Raw genomic sequence first — 21,539 nt, 5'->3', positions numbered from 1 at the left:
GGAACAACCATCTTGCAAAATCCCTGATAAATGAGCACTTGTCTGTCTCCAACCGCTGTGAGCTGGCTCCAGCACACTGCCGCTCCCCACATACCTGTAGAAGGCAGTGCTGCACCATGTCACGTGCTCTTTCCCGGGTGGGTTGGCCACTGCCATTTTCTAACTGGTTGTAGCAGCCTGTGGATGATAAATGTTCTCAGACTCTAGTGACAGGGTTATGGCCATCTAAGTGTTGATGATCGTGTGGGCTTTGTTTTTTCCAGAAATAAAATCGAAACTGAAAACCAAAGGGTAAGAATGTGAGTAGAACCTGAGCCTGGCTTGTGATGTACTTAATGGGGGGTTGGGAAAGAATACACCAAAAACTATTTTAAATTGGACTTCCAAACTATAATATATTAACAGTATTTCTCAATTTATTAGTCATTTATTCAATGAAAATGTATTGAGCACTTTCTAGACACAGTTTAAGCTAGAAAGGATTGAGCAGTGAGGAAAAAGTACAATGACTAAAACCAAACAACTCCTTCTCCACCGCTCATAAAAAGTTCTTCCCTAATTTGGTTTTAAAATATCCCATTGCTTTCTTTTATGTAATTGAATACAAAGCAGTATCTATACACAGTGATCTTATGTTCAATGTATAAATGTTGGAAGTAAATAAATATCAAACGTAAACATATGGCAAGCCCGGTAAAACATCTGCAGGTAGAATTTTTATTTTAAACAAACCACCTAAATCATGGCAAGTCACAGGATCAATAATCCACCTATTATAGTCAATAAAATAATTAATGGCAGCATTTTTTGTAAGAGAAAAAAATGGAAAAAATCTGAAATGTTCATTAATTGGGAAATAGACAAGTAAATTGTGACAGATCCATACAATGAAAGGGTTTCATACAATTTTTAATTTAATTTAATTTAATTTTACTTTATTTTATTTTATTTTATTTTATTTTATTTTATTTTATTTTATTTATTATTTTGAGAGAGCACATGAGCTAAAGAGAGGGGCAGAGGGAGAGAGAGAGAATCATAAGCAGACTCAGCACAGAGCCCCATGTGGGGCTTGATCCCATGATCCTGGGATCATGACCAGAGCTGAAATCAAGAGTTGCATGCTCAACTGACTGAGCCACCCAGACACCCCATTTATTTATTTATTTTGAGAGTAATAGAGAGAGAGAGAGAATGTGCACACACTCACGTACGAAAGGGGGAGAGGGAGGAACAGAAAGAGAAGGAGAGAGAGAGAATCCCAAGTAGGCCCTGCACTGTCAGCACAGATCCCCACATGGGGCTGGATCTCACAAACTGTGAGATCATGACCTGAGCCGAAACCAAGAGTCAGAGGCTTAACCTGAAAAGCCACCCCAGTGCCCCCATACAATGAAATGTTACATAGCAGAGAAGATGAATAAATGAGTGGACCTTACAAATTTAATGTTGAAAAAATTGCCAAAAAATACATAGTATAATGCTTTTTAAATAAAAATTGTAAAATGTTTATATATACACATATAGGTATGTGTACGTATACATGCATATTTATATTTTGTATGTATATTTACATGTATACATACAATCTGCCAGGCATGGTAATAATAAACACCAAATTGCATGAAAGTAGTAACCTCAGAAGCTGGAGGAAATATGATGCTGTTAAAAAGAGATTCATAATCAGCTTTAACTATATCAGAATGTTCTATTTCTAAGCTGAGTAATATATAGATTTTTGTTGACATTTTGTTCCTTTGGAATTATGAAATATTCCATAATACATTTTAACAACTAAACATTTAAAATTTGCCTGGGTGGCTCAGTCAGTTAAGCATCCAATTCTTGGTCTCAGCTCAGATCTGATCTCAGGGTTGTGAGTTCAAACCCCACACTGGGCATAGAGCCTACCTTAAAAAAAAATTAAATTCATTGGCTAAACATTTGTCATGTCATAAATATTTGTGTGATTTGAGCATTAGTCAAGAATATTATCTCGTGCATAAAAACCCTCATTAGTCTTCCTGTTTTCAAGTTTGGGAATTACTTTCCTTGATATTTAATTATCAATATGTCACTAATGTTATTAAGAACTTTCTACCCAACTTCAAATCATACCTTGGAGAATTATAGATGTACAAAAAATTAGAATTGATATTTAGGAATGAGAGATATCATCTTACCTGGAATAAATATAATAATGACACAAATTCAATCTCTCTTTGTTGTTTTTTAGTCATGTTTTGTCTCAGGAAGATCTACCAGGTTTTTCATAATCACAAAGATTTATGATGTTTGTGTGCTGGTGCTTGTGTGTGTACAAGCATGTGTGTGCACAAACGTATGTGTGCAGGATTGAGTCTGACCAAGAAATCCCTGCATTGCCAACCTCAGAACTGAAATTATATATTGGATGTAAATACTGTTGACATAGCTCTCAGTGAGGCTAAGGAGAATATTGCCTCTCCTTCCATTGAATTTTAAGGTCAGATCCAGGGAAAAATTGCCTTGCAATGGAAAGGGCTGTTAGGAGAACAAAAATGTAGTTAGCCATAGAGTTTCACAATTCTAGATCTCTTAAAAAAAAAAAAAAATCTAGATTTCTTTTGGTCACTGACCAGTTTTGTGATCTTACTTCTCTGATCTTACTTTTCTGCATGTCTTGTTTTTTCTCACTTGTATAAGATATCTGGCATTTTATGTATAATTATGTAATCCATACCAATTATATTCATTTGCTACAAATAGTAGTAGAATTTGTTTTCCCAAAGCAACCCATGACTTAACATGTGCCCCAGAAATTCCCTCAGAGATAACAAAAGTTTCCTAGCACTGCAAAAAATGAAACAAGATGTTTCCTCTGGTTTATTCTTGGTGGAAAAAGATGAACAAACTTAGACTACTTGGGACCTGAAAGAACCAAGAAAGTACATGCAGATGTACTTTCCCTGAAGTGGTAACAAATTTTGAGGAAAAATGGCAGAAAGGAGAGGAAACATTCAGGTTTTACTAATGCTTGAATTTGTTTTCTATTTTTAAAGTTTATTTTGCGAGAGAGCGAGAAAGACCAGAGAGAGTGCATGCCGCACGTGCGCGCACGAGAATGAGTGGGGGAGGGGCAGAGAGAAAGAGAGAGAATCCCAAGTGGGCTCCGAGCTGAGAGCGTGGAGCCCAACACAGGGCTCAATCCCATGACCCTGAGATCATGACAAGAGCCAAAATCAAGAGCTGGACGCCCAACCAACTAAGCCACCCAGGTGCCCCTGTACTGTTCTATTTAGTTAGGGCCATGCAGTTTTTCTCAGGACTATATAAATTGACTTTACCAAATTCTAGCACAATTATATTTTAAGGAAGTAAAATATTTACAAGACTCTACATGGATAAATTTTGATATGCAAAAATTATAAATTAAGTAGTATTTGTTTGCTTTCAAATGGACTTTGCCTAATATTTAAAAATACTATTTAATTTATAAAAATTAAAATCTCCATTGAAACTTTAAGGTGAACATTTATTGCTTAAAGCAATGTTCAACTGTATTTGAAACAAAATTTATATTAATTCACATCTTGCATACATAAAATGATGTTATGGTAATTTTTGTTTTGTTTTGTTTTCATTTTTAACTAAGGCTTGAGTTCCTGATGTGACTGAGGCAGAATCTTAATACCGATCCTTGTTGATGACTATTCCAAAGTGTGCAACTTGGTAGTTTAATGAAGTAATGTTGATAGGCTTATGGCGGAAATAAAATTTAATAGTAACATCAAAAGAAATTTAACATGTGCCTTCATAGGAGATGTCAGTTCTTAAAACTTTATGTTTAAGTAATCTCTACACCCGGTGTGGGGCTTGAACTCACAACCCTGAGATCAAGGTCATATGCTCTACAACTGAGCCAGCCAGGCGCCTGTAGATGTCAACGCATTTAAGGAGAAATGCCTTGTTACCAAATGTTATTAGTTTGAAACAGTAAACTCCTTTCCCAAAATAATCCAGGAGGAATTTTTTTTCTTTCTTTCCTTAACACCACCACCAAATTTCCCCCAAACTTGGAAGGTAAATTATCCTACAGTTACACATGCTCAATCAGCTTCTAGAGTTTTCCGATCCAGAGTAGAGAACCCACTTCATGTGCTTTCCCAGATTCCCACATTGACAACTGTCCTCCCAGACTTGGACAGTTTGCTCATTAGAATGCTCCCCTGTCACCATTGGTGCATCATCTGCTCACACTGCCAGCTGTCTCAGCCCTCGCAGGTGTCAGCTGGCCCAGCCCAGCCTTCATGCACTGTCCACAAGGCTGCTGCAGCAGCCCATGCTCCCAGGCCAAACCGAGAGGACCCACAGTGGCTCTGGTTCTTCCCATCACGTCCACATTCAGATAAAGTATCGTGCCGTGGGGTGTGGAACAGGGCTTCCCCAGCACCTAATAATACAACTCAGAAGTGGCGGGGGGTTCGTGTCCTATGGACAAACTGAAACTAATAGAATCAGGAAAATGGAAAGAGCCCTCAGTTAAATTCCTCTCTTTTCCTTCTCTCTTACACTGTTCCAAGTAGCAGGGTTTTCTTAAGACCCTCTTCAAAGACTTCCTTCTTGATGTGAGAAATACACTGTGCTTTCAAAATTCTGAAGCTGTGGCCTGCTGGGCCACCATACCACCTACCTTCCTTCAGCTCACTCTTTTTCCCTTACTGTAGCTACCCTGGCAAGGGTAAGTCTCCCAATAAAGTCTTAGGATTTGGGGCTTTGACTCAGGCTCTATTTTTCAGGGAACTTTAAGACATCCTGTTTGGGGCATATCTAATCTTAAGCCAGTAAGAAACCTAAAATGCGATGATAATAATTTAAAAATCTTTCTGTAAAATTCCCTTGAATATCCATTGTTATCACTCTTTAACAACAGCATGCCAAATTAAAAATTATAATAATAATAATAAGGCAAAGATCTCCTGAATGCCCATAAATTAATACAGTTCAGGAGATCTTATTTTTTTCATAGCTCTGTGCCATGTAATGTAAAACACTAATAATTATTTTTAAAAACTTCAGTCAGGACTGATAAACGATAACAAAAAGTGAGTATTTTTAAAGAAATATGGGAAACATATTTAGTTTACTATAGAAAATAGATCTTATGAACAATAGCGGTGAACATTAATAAAAACAAATTTGTTTAGTTTCTTTACAGTGAACTGTATTGAGGTATAATTTATATACAATAAAATGCACCCATTTTAAGTACGCATTTCAGTTAGTTCTGACAAATATCTATACTGATATTACCACTATCACCATCAGATTTGGAATATTTGCATCACCCCAAATAGATCCCCCTCATGACCCTTTGCAGCAAAAATTTCCCACCCTTAGCTTCAGGCAACCGCTAGCCTCATCAGCTTTCACTTTCTGTCACTGTACAGTAATTTTTCCCTTCTAGAATTTCTTATAAATAGAATCATCATACACACATATTTTGTGTGTATGTGCATGCCAGGCTTCTTTCTTTCACCATTTGTTTGAGGCTCGTCTATATAGGTGTGTGTGAAAGTAGTTTATTCCTTTTTCTTGCTGAGGATTAGACCATTTTACTGATATACCACATGTTAATGGGCCTTCGCACTGTTTCTAATTTTTGCCTATTGCTAATACAGCCACTGTGAATATTTGTATGCAAGCTTTCTGTAGTTTTGTCTTTTCACGTATTTTGGGTAAATATCGAGTAATGGAATTGCTGTCTCATAGGGTAAGTGTATGTTTAACTTCACCAAAAACTACAGAATTATTTTCTAAAGTAGTTATACCCATAGGCAGTGTTCCATATCCCGCCCAGCAGTTGACATTATCAGTCTTTATAATTGTAGCCAGTTCAGTGGGCAGTGTCATCTCCTGGTACTTTTAATGTGCACTTCCTTGCTGTGTAATGGTATTGAGCATCATTTCATGTGCTTATTGACCATGTTCTATCCTTTTGTGAGAATCTTTTATTCATTTTTATTGGTGTTTGTCTTCTCACTCACTTTTAAACAGTGAAAAGCCTTCAGAATCCACTCAAGGGTCTTGTGGTTTGCAAATATGCCAGGGCATTTTAATTAAATACAGGAAAAAAGAACAATTAATTACCCCATTTTCTGCTTTTATCTTCCCTCCTCAGGAAGCTCCAGCCAGTCTAGGCTTCTACCTGTTCTTAGAACAGGCCCAGTTCTTACCCCGCCTCACACTGCTCTAGCAATTAGCTCAGCTTGAAATTCTGCCTCCCTCTCCCCCTCATGAGACTGGATCCTTCTCCTCCTTCAGCTCTCAGCTCAAATGTCACATTCTTACCAGTACCCTCCCCGACTACCCAATGTAAACTAAAGCCCTTTAGGCTATTTCTGATCACAGCACCCTGTTCCATCACTTAGCATCAGCAGTGAAATATTTTTATTTATTTGCTTACTTGCTTATTATTTTCCTCTACACTGACCTGTGCTCCCTTGAGAGTGGAGACCATGCCCAACCTGGGTTGGATTTCCGAGGACCCTCCAGCACATGGTGCAGAACAAAACTCACATTGGAAGTTGAATAAATATTTGCTGCTCAATACATTAATACCTCAGCTCTCCATGCATTATTAAATTGGAAGGTCAGTATATGTAGAGAAATCATCCCCTACAGTTCCTGTTGCAGTTTGACACAGCTATCAATGATTCACAAATGGGGATATCCTTGGAATCTCTTTCTACTTGACTCTTTATCAGAAGATTCCTAGGATAAAAGAGGTTTCATGAACTTTCCTAGATGACTGAGCAACTATGGGAATTCCAAGAAGCTACAGTATAGGGGCACCTGGGTGGCTCAGTTGGCTAAACGTCCACCTTCGGCTCAGGTCATGATCTCATGGTTCGTGGGTTTAAGCCCCGTGTCAGTCTCTGTAGCCAGGGACCTGCTTCGGATTCTGTGTCTCCCTCTCTCTCTGTCCCTCCCCCGCTCATTTTCTTTCTCTGTCTCTCAAAAATGAATAAATGTTAAAGAAGAAGAAGAAGAAGAAGAAGGAGAAGAAGAGGAGGAGGAGGAGGAAGAAGAAGTAGCAGCCGCCACCTCCACAGTACAGTACTTAGCTTTTTGGGACTTCATATCAATGCTGAAACTTTTCAGAAATTTACAGGCCTAAGAATTATCCTACAGGGATTCTCAGAATAAACAGGGTTATCTAAGTTTATTGGGCTACTTTGGGGTTCACTGAGAAGGTAAGCAAATCACACAATGAGTAAACCATGCCCAATGGAAACAGCAGGGAATAGTGGGTAGCTTGGTGACCCAGTCCAGTGTTGTCAATCCAAAATGCAGGATCCATTTTTCCCAATCTCCTCATGTATGAATGAAAAAGTAGATGAAGACCTGAACTCATATGTGGGCTCTGTCTCTTAGTAATTATATAAATATTGCCAAGTTACTTAATCTCTATGCATTTTACTTTCCCTATGTTTAAAGTGAGGATATAGTATCTAATTATAAACTGTTTTTCTGTATTAAGTAGAATGCTAATAGAGTCTTTGGCATATATTAGAAATTTTATTTTTTTTGTTTATTTTCTATTTTAATTCACTTCAGCTTACATATATTAGGAAGCAAACATTTCCCAAAGACATACTGTATTCAGTTCTCTATTCAAATTGCTACTTAATAAATATTTATTGATAGGGGCTCCTGGGTGGCTCAGTCGGTTGAGCGGCCGACTTCAGCTCAGGTCATGATCTCACGGTCCGTGAGTTTGAGCCCTGCGTCGGGCTCTGTGCTGACAGCTCAGAGCCTGGAGCCTGTTTCGGATTCTGTGTCTCCCTCTCTCTCTGCTCCTCCTCTGCTCATGCTCTGTCTCTCTCTGTCTCAAAAATAAATAAAAACATTAAAAACATTAAAAAAAATTTTTTTTGATAGCACTAAAAGCTTAATGGGCCTAGGAACAAATAGGTAGCGATTATATAATCTAGAGGCTGCAGCAGCAAATAAAAGAAAAATCTCATTATTAAAAAAGAAAGATCCAGGGCGCCTGGGTGGCTCAGTTGGTTAAGTGGCCGACTTTGGCTCAGGTCATGATCTCGTGGTCCGTGAGTTCGAGCCCCACGTTGGGCTCTGTGCTGACAGCTCAGAGCCTGGAGCCTGTTTCAGATTCTGTGTCTCCCTCTCTCTCTGACCCTCCCCTGTTCATGCTCTGTTTCTCCTTGTCTCAAAAATAAAGCAACGTTAAAAAAAACAAAACAAAAAACTATTAAAAAAAAAAAAAAAAGAAAGATCCTAGGGGCACCTGGGTGACTCAGTCCATTAAGCATATGACTTTAGCTCAGGTCATGATCTCACAGCTCATGTGTTCAAGCCCCACATTGGACACTCTGCTGTCAGTGCAGAACCTGCTTCTGATCCTCTGTCCCCCTCTCTCTCTGACCCTCCCCTACTTTTGTGCACTCTCTGTCTCTCAATAAAACAAAACAAAATAAAATAAAATAAACATTAAAAACAAAACAAACAAACAAACAAAACCCCCCAAAGATCCTGAATGCATGTTACTAACGGAAAGAAGCCAATCTGAGAAGGCACATACTGTATGATTCCAACATATGACGTTCTGGAAAAGGCAATACCATGGAAACAATAAAAAGATCAGTGGTTGCAGGGGTGGAGCAGGGAAAGGTGAAATGAACAGGCAGAGCACTGGGGATTTTAGGGCAGTAAAAATACTCTGTATGATATTATAATCACAGATATATGTCATTATATATTTGTCCAAACCCATAGAATGTACAGCATCAAGAATAAACACTTTGTGTGGTCAGCTGTGGACTTTGTGTGATTATGATATATCAATTCTATGGACTTTGTGTGATTACAGTGTAGTGATGTAAAAAATATCATTCTGGTGAGTGGTGTTAACAGTGGGAGCAGGAGGTATACAAGAAATCTCTGGACCTCCTTCTAAATGCCGTTGCAAGCTTAAAACTGCTCTAAAAATAGCCTTTAAAAAAAAAAGAGTGAAAGGGCAACAAAAGCAAAAATAAACAATTAGGACTGCATCAAACTAAAATGCTTTTGTATAGTGAAGGAATGCAGTGAAGGTGATCTACTGACTGGGATAAGATATCTGCAAATGATATATCTGATAAGGTGTTGATACCCAAAACATATAAAAAATTCACACAACTCAATCACAAAAAAAAAAAAACCCAATTAAAAAAGGGGCAGAGGACCTGAATAGATATTTTCCAAAGAAGACATACAGATGGCCAAGAGACACGTGAAGAGATGCTCAACATCACTCATCATCAAAACCATATGCAAACAAAACCACAATGAGATGCCACCTCATACCTGTCAGAATGGCTACAGCTTGAAAGACTAGAGAAAACAAGTGCCAGCAAGAATGTAAAGAAAAGGGAACCTTCATGCACAGTTGGTGGGCATGTAAACTGGTGCATCCATTATGGGAAATAGCATGGAAGTTCCTCAAAAAATTAAAAATAGAACAACCATAGGGGAACCCGATGGCTCAGTCGGTTAAGCATTTGACCCTCGACTTCAGCTCAGGTCATAATCTCACAGTTCGTGGGATCAAGCCCTGCATCAGACTTTGTGCTGACAGTGTGGCGCCTCCTTGGGATTCTCTCTCTCTCTCTCTCTCTCTCTCTCTCTCTCTCTCTCTCTTTCTTTCTGCCCCTCTCCCACTGGTTCATGGGTGCATATGCACATATTCTCTGTGTGTGTGTGTGTGTCTCTCTCTCTCTCTGTCTCTCAAAAGTAAAATAAACATGAAAAAAATAGAGCAACCATAAAATCCAGCAATTCCTCTTCTGGGTATTTATCTGAACAAAACAAAAACATTAAATCAAAAAGACTAATGCATCCTCATGTTCACTGCCGCCTTATTTATAATAGCCACGATCTGGAGGCAACCCAAGTGTCCATCAACAGATGAATGGATAAAGGAAGATATTATGTACATATACTGAAACACAATGAAATCTTACTAAGCTAGAAAAAAGCAAATGAAATCTTGCCATTTGTGACCACATGGATGGATCTAGAAGGTAGTATACTAACTGAAATAAGTCAGACAGAGGAAAATACATACCATAATATTTCACTTATATGTGGAATTTAAAAAGTAAAACAAATGAGCAAACAAAACCAAAACAGATTTATAGATACAGAGAGTGAACTGGTCGTTGCCAGGGAGGAGGGGGATGGGGGATGGGCAAAATAGGTGAAAGGGATTAAGAGATACAAACTTAGTCATAATATAAATAATGAGGATGTAATGTACAGTATAGGGAATATAGTCCATAATGTTGTAATAACTTTGCATAGTGACCATGGCAACTGTGCCTGTTGAGCTAGATGATCATTTCACAATTGAGGCATCTGGCTAGCTTAGTCCATTGAGCTTCTGACTCTTGACTGCAGCTCAGGGCATGATCCCAGGGTCATGGGATCAAGCCCTGCTTTGGAGCTTGCTTGAGATATTCTCTCTCTCTTCCTCTGCCCCTCTCCCTTGCTCATGCTCTCTATCTCTCTCTCTCTCTCCAAAAAAAGAGAGAGAGAGAGAGATGATCATTTAAATATATATAAAATATATATCAAAACAATATGTTGTATACCTGAAATGAATACAATACTGTAGATCAGTTATAATTCAATAAAAAGAGAGGAAGGGAGGAAGAAAGGAAGGGAGGAAAGAAAGAAAGAAAGAAAGAAAGAAAGAAAGAAAGAAAGAAAGAAAGAAAGAAAAAAGGAAGGAAGAAAAGATGTACACTAATTCAAAGAAAAAATATTTTTTCATAATCAATTTATTAGAGCAGAGATTCAGACAAACTTGAAAAGTAATTATTTCAAGATATTAAACATTATCCAAAGAATAAGAAGATTATATAATTTGTGCTTGACTTAAAAAAAGTTGTACACCACCTATTTGGCAATATCATGGACTTAGATATGACATTCTACATATATTTTCCAGATGTTCAAATCTTTCTCTGTGAAATTTCCTTTTAAAATAACTTTGTCTAACTATAAAATTAGAAATGCTGATGCAGGTATTATTACATAGCAACTGGTATCAGAGATTAATCAACCTGTCTGAAGTTAAACAAATTCCATCTTAGGTCTTTTAAGATAGGAAAGAAAAGAAATTTGACTGAATAAATTAACTTCAAAAATCACACCTAAAATCGCTGCACATATGACTTAAAGTCAGCACTTGTATGCAAACATGTCTAGCCCTCCTGATCATGTATACTCCGTCTTCATGCTGACCATGTATTCTTATATATTGTCACCTTAAACTCAGCAGCCTAGAAGAAATGTCTTTATCTCTGAAAAAAAATTTCATTTTCTCAATCAAAATCCATTTTATTTTCTCAATAATCAAGACAATCATTTATTTTTCATTCCTTATTTGAGTTCAAACCTCATGACTAACTAGTTGCCAAGTTCTGAAATTTTTCTAGTGAGATAAGAAAGATTGGTGGCTATTTCCTTTCTTAAGCCTCAAACCAGAAAGAGGAAAGGAAAGTCTAAATGTAACAACCACAGTTCAATCATTTGCTTATCATTGGAAGAAGAAGCCTCTGAATTTTAAAAATAGCCCTTGCTTGGAGTCCAGTGATCAAAATGTATTCTTGTCTTAGCTACTAACTAGCCTTCTGACATCAAATAAGACACTTCCTCTCCCTGCTTCAGTTACCTGATCTTCAAAATGGTGGGGAAGTGGGTGGTTTTCTAAAATACCTTTCCATTCTAAAATTTTGTGTGGTTCTCAATTTGTTCCTTTCTTTCCATCGCCACTGTAGCAAATCCAAATATAGGCATTTATTACTTCAAAAACCATTGCAGCTCTTTGCCCCAAATCTATCTTTAACCTTACCAACCGATTTAACTTCCTAAAACACAATTTTCTTTGTTATTTCCTTAGCCTGAATTGGCTAGCAGTGTTAGTTAAAGTCATATGCCAGATCTTTCCGAATCACCTGTCACTGAAATTTCTTGCTACATGAACCTCCCACATAATCAACCTTTCTGCTTCAAGTCAACCCAGATCACTCCTTAATAGGAGCACTAGACTTTCTCATTTCTACTCTTTTGTCCATTTTATGTATACCAGTCTTCTAGACCTGGAATGTTTTATTCATTTCTTGCTACCCACTGTAAATTTGCCCTGTTCAGATTACACATTCTCTAAAAAATCTACTCTGATTGCCCCACACCGAAACAATTTGTCTTGCATCTGAACTCTCAGGTCAAATGAAAAGAGTGTTCATAGGTCTGGTAGGAGAGGGGGGAGCTCTCAGGTCCTCAAGGATAGAGAGGCTTCCCAAGATGGGTGCCCGTGTGGTAGGGGGATCACCATTGTGATTCTCCCTCCGCCATCCGGGTGAAGCATTTAAAAACAACAACAATAAGTAGGTACTTATTGTAGCATGGACTGTTGGGGCCCGGCCCCAACAGTCCTCTGTACGATGCATGTCAACAGCTGCTTCCTGGAAGCAATGCTCTGGCTGACGACTGCCTTTGGCTCCCATGCAGAAGGGGCCACAAGTTTCGGGGAACTAGTACCTCCAGGAGAAACCCACAACAAATGAAAGATAAGAGTTTGTGGATGCATACCTTAGTTTCATTGCTCCTCAAGTGGCATAATTCTTAAAAGTATTTCACACAGACTTCCAGAGGCCTCCAGGGGGACCAAGCCCTACTTCTCACTCCTGGTAACCCACCCAGGAATGTTCTCACTTTGTCTTCACGTTCTACACTTCCACATCAGGGCTTTGGGAAGTCAACTACTGTACAAACTACTTGCACCCAAATACTTGCCTTGAGGTCTGCTTCTGAGGGAAATGTATAGGTTTTCTATGTATTTTGTTTATCTTTTTTAAGTTTGCTGTGGTTTGATTTACATAATTCAATCTTTTGAGAAAATTACAATTTCCTTTATGCTTTCAAATTTGTTAATATATATTTATTCATTATGTTATTTTATGAGTTAAAAAAACTTCTAATGTAGGTTCAGTTTATATCTTTCTCCTTCTTAATTGTTTTTGCTTTTGTTCTCTAGTTTTATTTACCATGCTTATAAGAGTATCTATTTTGTCTTTTCAATGCCTTATCTCTTAGTTTTATTGATCATCATTTCTAATTTTTGGTTGTTATTACTTCTGTTACTTCTATTTTCTATTTTATTAATTTTTACTTTTTAAAAAAGTTTTATTTTAGTTATTTTGAGAGAGATTGAGTGGGCACAAGCAGGGCAGAGAGAGAGGGACAGAGAGAGAATCCCAAGCAGGCCCCGAGCTGTCAGCGCAGAGCCTAACTCCAGGCTCAATCTCACCGATCATGAGATCATGATCTGAGCCAAAGTCAAGAGTCATACACTTAACTGACTGAGTCACCCAGGCTCCCCTATTAATTTTTCCTTTTACCTGTGGTATTTCTTCCTCTCCCTTCTCTTGGCTTACTACAATTTTAGCGCTTTGAGACAATTGCTAAATTTATTTAGTCTCGATTTTGTCTCATCTTATAATGAATGGACATGAAATGATACATCTTCCAAATACTGATTTTGGACCACCAGTTGGAACATAATGTAGCTTTTCTGTTTGTTTTATTTTTAAAAAATGTTTAATGTTTATTTTTGAGAGAGAGCGCGCGGGCAGGGGAGGGGCAGAGAGAAGAAGACACAGAATCGGAAGCAGGCTCCAGGCTCTGAGTTGTCAGCACAGAGCCTGACACCGGGCTCGAGCCCACAAACCATGAGATCATGATCTAAGCTCAAGTCAGATGTTCAACTGACTCCACCCAGGTGCCCCTGTTTATTTTAAATATTTAAAAATCTTTGTTGTTATTTATTTAGCAGTGTGTATTATTTAGCCATGTGATATTTTATTTCCAAAATTATTCTATTTTATAAGATGTGTTTGGTTGCTAATTTTTAATTTCATTTACTGTTTTTACTAAAGAGTTGTGAGCTGTTTAATTTTTTTTTTAATTTCTTAAAACTTCTGTCTAAAGTAATCATTCATTTTATAAAGGTCCAAAATATGTGCTTAAAAATATGCATTCTCAGGGTACCTGGGTGGCTCCGTTGGTTAAGCGTCTGACTTCGTTTCAGGTCATGATCTCGCAGTTCATGAGTTTGAGCCCTGCACTGGGATCTGTGCTGACAGCTCAGAGCCTGGAGCCTGACTCAGATTCTGTGTCTCCCTCTCTCTCTGCCCCTCCCCTGCTCACATTCTGTCTCTCTCTCTCTTTCAAAAATAAATAAACATTTAAAAAAATATGCATTCTTTTTTGGGTGAATAGTTCTCTAATAAAATATCTATTGGCTGGGGCGCCTGGGTGGCTCAATTGGTTGAGCATCTGACTTCGGCTCAGGTCATGATCTCACAGTTTGTGGGTTTGAGCCCTGTATCAGGCTCTGTGCTGACAGCTTGCTCAGAGCCTGCAGCCTGCTTCAGATTCTGTCTCCTTCTCTCTCTCTGCCCCTCCCCCGCTCATGCTCTGTCTCTCTTTGTCTCTCAAAAATAAATAAATGTTAAAAAATTTTTTTTAAATATCTACTGATTAAAAATTATTAATCAGGTTTGAGTATTTCAAGAACTGCTTTTTGCCTGCTTATTCTACCAGTTTATTAATTTATTGGTTAAAATATCACACCAAAATTGTAGATTTGGGATTTTTCACTTTAAATCTGTGAGTCTTGCTTTATATCCTGCAAAGTTCTGTTTCAGTGCACATAAGTTTTAATTGTCGTATTTTAGTGCATTGTTCATTTTATCATCATGAAATATTTTCCTTCGTCACTTTTAATACATTGCATCTTCTGGCCTCACAGTTGTTTCCCAGTTCTGATTCCCCACTGTATGTAGGGCCTAGAAACTTGGCTTCTGTTTCTATGTAGGTGCTGAGACCTTAGCCACTGTGGATTTCTAGGTGACAGTTACTCACTGCATGGGCCTAATGGCTTCAAATATGGCTTATTGCTGTCTGTTCCTTCTCTGTTTCTGGTGTCTAGACACCTAAACACTTTACTTTTTTTTCTTTTTTTTTTTTTTTTTAGGAGAGAGAGTGTGCCTCAGCAGTGGAGAGTGAAAGAGGGAGAGAGAGAAAGAATCTTAAGCGGGCTCCACACTCAGCGTGGAGCCCAGACTTAGGGCCTGATCCCATGACGTTGAGATTTTGACCTGAGCTGAAGTCAAGAGTCAGACAGGCAACCGACTGAGGTCCCTGGGGCCCAGACACTTCACTTTTTTTATTCTGACATTGGAGATTCTATATCTATACCATTATCTATCTCCCTGTTAAATATGCATACATATATATGTATACGTAGCAGGAAGAGATGCACATATGTACGTGATATATTCAGAAAGAGAAAACAAGAGCGCACAAAAACAGGTGTTTCAACATGTGTTTCTTCTGCCATCCTGAAGTTGAAGTATACCTAATCTTCTTTCGTTCTTTTTTTTAAGTTTATCCATTAATTTTGAGAGTGAGAGAAAGAGAACCAGAGGGGGAGGGGCAGAGAGAGGATCCAAAGCTGTGCTGACAGCCGAGAGCCAGATGTGGAGCTCAAACCCAAGAATGGTGAGATCATGACCTGAGCCGATGTTGGATGCTTAATCAACTGAGCTACTGAGGTTCCGCCCTAATCTTGTCTTAAATAGAAAATGTGACTAATTGGCATTACCATTCAATTTCTTGAATTGCAAATGCGTCTCTTTTTGATTTGGAATTAACTTTCCTGAGTAGTTTCATGAATATCCTCCTTGCTGTCCTGTGAAAGCTGTCCAAAGATTTCTGTAAAAGTTGCTAATGACTACTGAGTCCTTTCACTGGGAATGCATAGCTCCACTCCAGCAATACTACCGAGGTATTTCTATAGAAGGCCTTGTTAAGTGCTTACTGCTTTTAGAAATAGCACCTGGACTGATGCCCAAGCTTACATTAAGGGAATAGTATTAATGTGCCCTTAAAAAAACATCTTTTATAGCCTAGCAGGAAGAAAAATCACTTTACTTTCATAATTTGCTATATTTATTGCTGTCATCATCACTAATTATAGTATTGCAATAAAGTATTTATTAAGTCTCTTTAGTTTGCCTTTCTCTATTAGTAAAGTTCATTTTCCTCTCTTAGTAGAAGTTCTTGCTTCCTATTAAAATTTTAAATCATTTGATTGGATAAAAGATACAGATGATGACCAAAATAACTAATGGCAGAGAGACTGGTTAAGTTAATGCTTTGTTTTCTTTTATCATTCTATTTAGACTTAAAAATTCAAGCCCTTTTTTCTTTCTAAAATCAAACAAGGCTTAAGGAGTTCTAAATCTCATTTAGCCAGACACATCCACTTATATCTTTAACAATTTTGAATGTGTATTGACAGATTTTCTTTCTTTCTTTGCCATGTACATTATAAGTTATGGTTTCATTTCACGGCAGTTAAATATTATAGTCATTTGCAGGAAGAGAAAAAAAGTTACCACAGTCTAACTACCTTTATACTGTCATACATGAATCATTTAGAAAATTTTAGGAAACAGTCCAACTGCATTTCTCATAAAACAATGCCAAGACTTATATCTGTGTAGCTTAGAAAATTGAGAAAATTGAGATAACTAAGTAAAACAAAAGAAATTAAATAAAGCACATTTTGCAGTAGCATTGTAACCATGCAACTTGAACAAAGCCTACTAAGGAAAAATTTTGTTCAAATGCATTTTCTTCCATAACTTTCCAGCATTTTACATAATGTAGTCTAAATTAAAGATAAAGTAGATCTTTAAGATCTTTTGCAAATAAGCACAAAAAAACTGTATTCTATTAAATGTCAATGACTGCACATTATAAAATTTTTTTGATGGTTATTTATTTTGAGAGAGACAAAGCATGAGCAGGGGAGGGGCAGAGAGAGAGAGGGAGAGAGACAATCCTAAGCAGGCTCCATGCTATCAGTGCAGAGCCTAATGTAGGGCTCAGTCCCATAAACCATAAGATCATGACCTGAGCCAGAATCAAGAGTTGGATGCTTAACTGACTGAGCCACCCAGGCGCCCCAATGACTGCAAATTATAAAGAAGATATGTTTCATTTTATTGTCAAGATTAGAATAGTTCTCCCATATATGGCTGAAGTTAAGATTTTTGCAGAGGGAAAATGAAATAGTTTGGTTTTTTTTATTTTGAGAGAGAGAGAGAGAGAGAGAGCAGGAGAAAGGGGCAGAGGGAGAGAGAGTGAATGTTAAGCAGGTCCCATGCACAGCACAGAGCCCAACCTGGGGTTCCATTAAACAATCCTGTGATCATGGCCTGAGCTGAAATCAAGAGTTGGATGCCAAAACTGACTGAACCACCCAGGCGCCCCATAGTTTATTTAAAGTTACATTATAGAGTTATTGAAATAACATAGCTTATTTCTATTGTATTTTCAAATAAGATTTATACAAATTTATAAAGGGGTTTTGTGGGGCACCTGGTTGGCTCAGTTGGTTAAGTGTCTGACTTCAACTCAGGTCATAATCTCACAGTTCATGGGTTTGAGCCTTGCATCAGGCTCTGTGCTGACAGAACCTGGAACCTGCTTTGGAATCTGTGTCTCTCTCTCTTTCTACCCCCCCCCCCCCATGCTTACTCTCTGTCTCTCCCTATTTCAAAAATTAATGTACGAGACAATTTGGGTTATAGATCAGAAAAAATCTTCCTGTTAGCATGTGTCCTTTCTGACACCTGTCCTTGAAGTGTATCTAATCTTTTCTTCAGCAGAACAATGTGATTAATTGGCATTAGCTTTAAATTAACCTGATGAAATGGTTATTAGTCTATATATATTTTCTAATTTTTGTTTGGTATTTTTAATTTTTGTCAATTTTTGTCTTGGCTTGATTAATTTATTCTCTTGAGAAAATTGTTACTTCATGTATATTTTCAAGTTTACTGGCATATATTTACTCATTATGTTGTCTTATAATTTTTTTAATTCTTAATATAGCTTTACTTTATGTCTGTTTTCATTTGCAGTGGAAGTGGTTATTATCAGTTGCAATGTGCAATAAAAATAATTACTTTGGTCATATCTTAGAACATATTAGTCTTTTCCAGTTGTATCGTTGACTCTCTTTAATCTTAAAATGTTAACAATTGCCATCCTTTTTTGTTTACTATAAGATGTAATTACTGAAATTACTTTCCTGTTTACTAAACACTTAAAGAACTTCAGATGAAAAGATACGACAGGAAAGCAGTTTCACTTTTAGTTCATCAAAAGTATGGATTTCCTCTCATATCAGTAAAATTTCTGAATGCATCACTTGTTTTTATCAGTAATCATTTTTCATTATACCAATGTATTCACAGTTGCGTGAAAATATCATGGTGCTATTTTCTTTATTGGAGTCCCATACTTCCAAATGGTTTTCTCTTGACAACTGAGAGAGTAGTGACTCATGAAGCACCCTCTGTAACAGAACATAATTGTCTAGGGGGTAAGAACACTCAAAGTGAGACAGTGGGTCAAAGTTGAAGAAGAGACCATGAGCATATAGATATCTTTAAACATAGAGCTCCACTGAAGAGTTCTGAAAGTCTGGCTCTATCTGCTCTTTTTGGCTCAGTGTGGAAATCACACAAGGAAAGTGCCTAAAGAATGAAGGAGGAAACAGAGGAGAAGAAGAAGGGGGAACTAGAAAGGTAACTGGTAATTCCATATACATTTTTAAAATTATATTGCTGAATTTATTTTAGTTTCTCAGGCTCTGTCTCAGAATAAATACAGTCATAACTTTGACAAAGTGATAGCTTTGTAATTCACAAGTAAAGGGAAAGACTTCATAGTTCATCTATTCCAAATTGTTTTCAACATTAAGAACAGGCGACACAGACTGTGGCAAATATGAACACCACTGTGCACTCGATACGACTCGGCCATTAAGCTTTTACTTTGCTTTATTTTTTGTTAATAGAAAAGCTGTTGCCTGGCAGTCTGTTTATAAATACTTGTATGTAAATGAGGGTGCCTTTGAATTTGAAAGAGAGAATAGTGCTGACATTGTGACAGGCCACTCATATTACACTTTCATAACTACTCTCAAGTAAACATTGGAAACATTGTGCAATCTCAGTATATTATTAAATAGTCAGGTTGATGCAAAATACTTTAAATAATTTCACATTTTTCACGATATGGACTTGAGCTTTAGGCTTTAGCACAAGTTATTTGGACATTGATACCATCTATGTATGTCTTCCAATAGTGTCGAGATTGTTGAAAAATATATATCTTATGTGACTTCCCAACTTAAATCTTCAAAAATGATTTCCCAAGGTCACATTCCTTAACAAAACCTTACTGGAGACTAAAAGAAAGGTTCAACCCTGTGACCCTCCCTTGTTCCTGCGTGGCAGCCACAGTGAGCATCTTCTAGTTCTTCCAAAGTTCCACAGTCCCCAGGTTCTCACCTTTATGTTGCCTGCTTTTTGCTGAACTGTGTCCACCACCCTTCTAGCTAAGCCCTACATCATGTGTGAGTAAAAACCTTTACTCCATGGACTCCCACATTAGATCAATCCCCTCTGTCACATGCACATTTAGGTCTCAATATTTCTTTTCATACCACTTCTCACAGTTTGACATTGAGTGAGGACAAATTTATAACCACTGTTACAAATTGCACTATAAGGTCCCTGAGTAAAAATCGACGTTATTGATTTTACTCACCATTTTATCTTCACAATGTAGTACTGTACTTAGGATCTAGTAGGTGCATAATAAATAATTTTGACCGAACAGATATGACACATGGTCATTATAACTTTTTTTTATGTTGATGAAAAAGCACAAATAGAATTTGCATTGTTTTGTAATTTATATAGGTGAATTCAGATAGTCCAAGAGTGCTATTATGTTTGCAGTGGACACAAGAGTAGTTTTTCTGAAAATACAGTAGTTCCCTTTTATCCACAGTTTCACTATCCGCAGTTTCAGTTACCTGCAGTCAGCCATGGTCCGGAAACAGATGATCCTCCTTCTGAAGTATCCTCAGGTCAGTGTCAGCTTAAAGCTGTCACAATGCCTACATCATTCACCTGGCTTCATCTTATCAGGCATTTTATCATCCCACATAATCATAAGGGTAAGTACAGTACAATAAGATATGTTGAGAGAGAGACCACATTCACATAATTTTAGGTATATTGTTATTGTTCTACTTAAGTATTAGTCTTTGTTAATCTCTTATTGTGCCTAATCTATAAATTAAACCTTATCATAGATACATAAGTACAGGAAAAAAGCACAGTATAATTAGGGTTCTATGCTATCTGCCATTTCAGGCATCCGCTGGGAGTCTTGGAACACATTCCCCACTGTGGTGGCAGCATGTGCCCTTCTTATTCTCTTTTCTCTCCACCATGTTTAGAATTTTTAAGTATCTTAGAAAATACATAATGAGAAAATGTGATCGTATCTTAGTTTGAGTTTCACCACAAGTAAACCTTAAAAAAGAGGATTCAAGTGTAAATAATTTAGATGGGAAACACTGGTAGCAGAGTGAGGAAGTGAAAGAGGGAATAGAGACAAACTTAAATAGCATATGACATAATAATTTAACAAAATAACAAGAGTGTTTTATTAGGCAAATTACCATTGTAGACGTTGGGAGCTAATGTAGAACATGTACCTTATTCAGACTGAAGGACAAGGAATCTGGAGTATTTAAACACTGTCTTCCATCAGTTGTGGCTGCTTGGGGGGTTGTAAATTTCCTGAGGCTTTCAGACTGCTACTGTGCACCCGCAGAACAGCCTCAGACTGCCAGAGAAAACCTTCAGACAGATATACGTGCTGTCTTTGGAAGTCTACTGGTGTGTGTGACAATGCTAAGAACCTAGGGGATATGGCAGGGCACAGAGTTTGCCCACAATAGGCTTCATAAATATTTCTCAGTATACTGTATGATATTTTTTTCAAATTTTAGTATTATTCTAGTTCTGTGAAAAATGCTGTTGGTATTTCGATAAGGATTGCATTAAATCTGTAGATTGCTTTGGGGAGTATGGACATTTTAACAATATTGGTTCTTCTGATGAATAAGCATGGAATGTCCCTCCCTTTATCTGAGTCATCTTCAATTTCTTTCATCAACATTTTATAGTTTTCAGAGTCTTTCACCTCCTTGGTTGAGTTTATTCCTAGGTATTTTATTCTTTTTGATGCAATTGTAAGTGGGATTGTTTTCTTAATTTCCCTTTGTGCAACTTAATGACTAGTGTATTGAAATGCAGTGGATTACTGTATATTAATTTTATATCCCGCAGCTTTACTGAATTCATTTATCAGTTCTAGTAGATTTTTTTGATGGAGTCTTTAGGTTTTCTATATATAGTATTCATGCATTCTGCAAAAATTCATGATTTTACTTTTTTCTTACCAATTTGAATGCCTTTTTTTTTTTTTTTTGTCTTTTTCTTGCCTGATTGTTGTTGGCTAGGACTTCTAGTGCTATGTTGAAGAAGAGT

This window comes from Prionailurus viverrinus, chromosome A1, assembly GCF_022837055.1.
Source record: "Prionailurus viverrinus isolate Anna chromosome A1, UM_Priviv_1.0, whole genome shotgun sequence".
In the NCBI taxonomy this organism is placed as follows: domain Eukaryota; kingdom Metazoa; phylum Chordata; class Mammalia; order Carnivora; family Felidae; genus Prionailurus; species Prionailurus viverrinus.
This window is presented reverse-complemented; position numbering follows the sequence as displayed.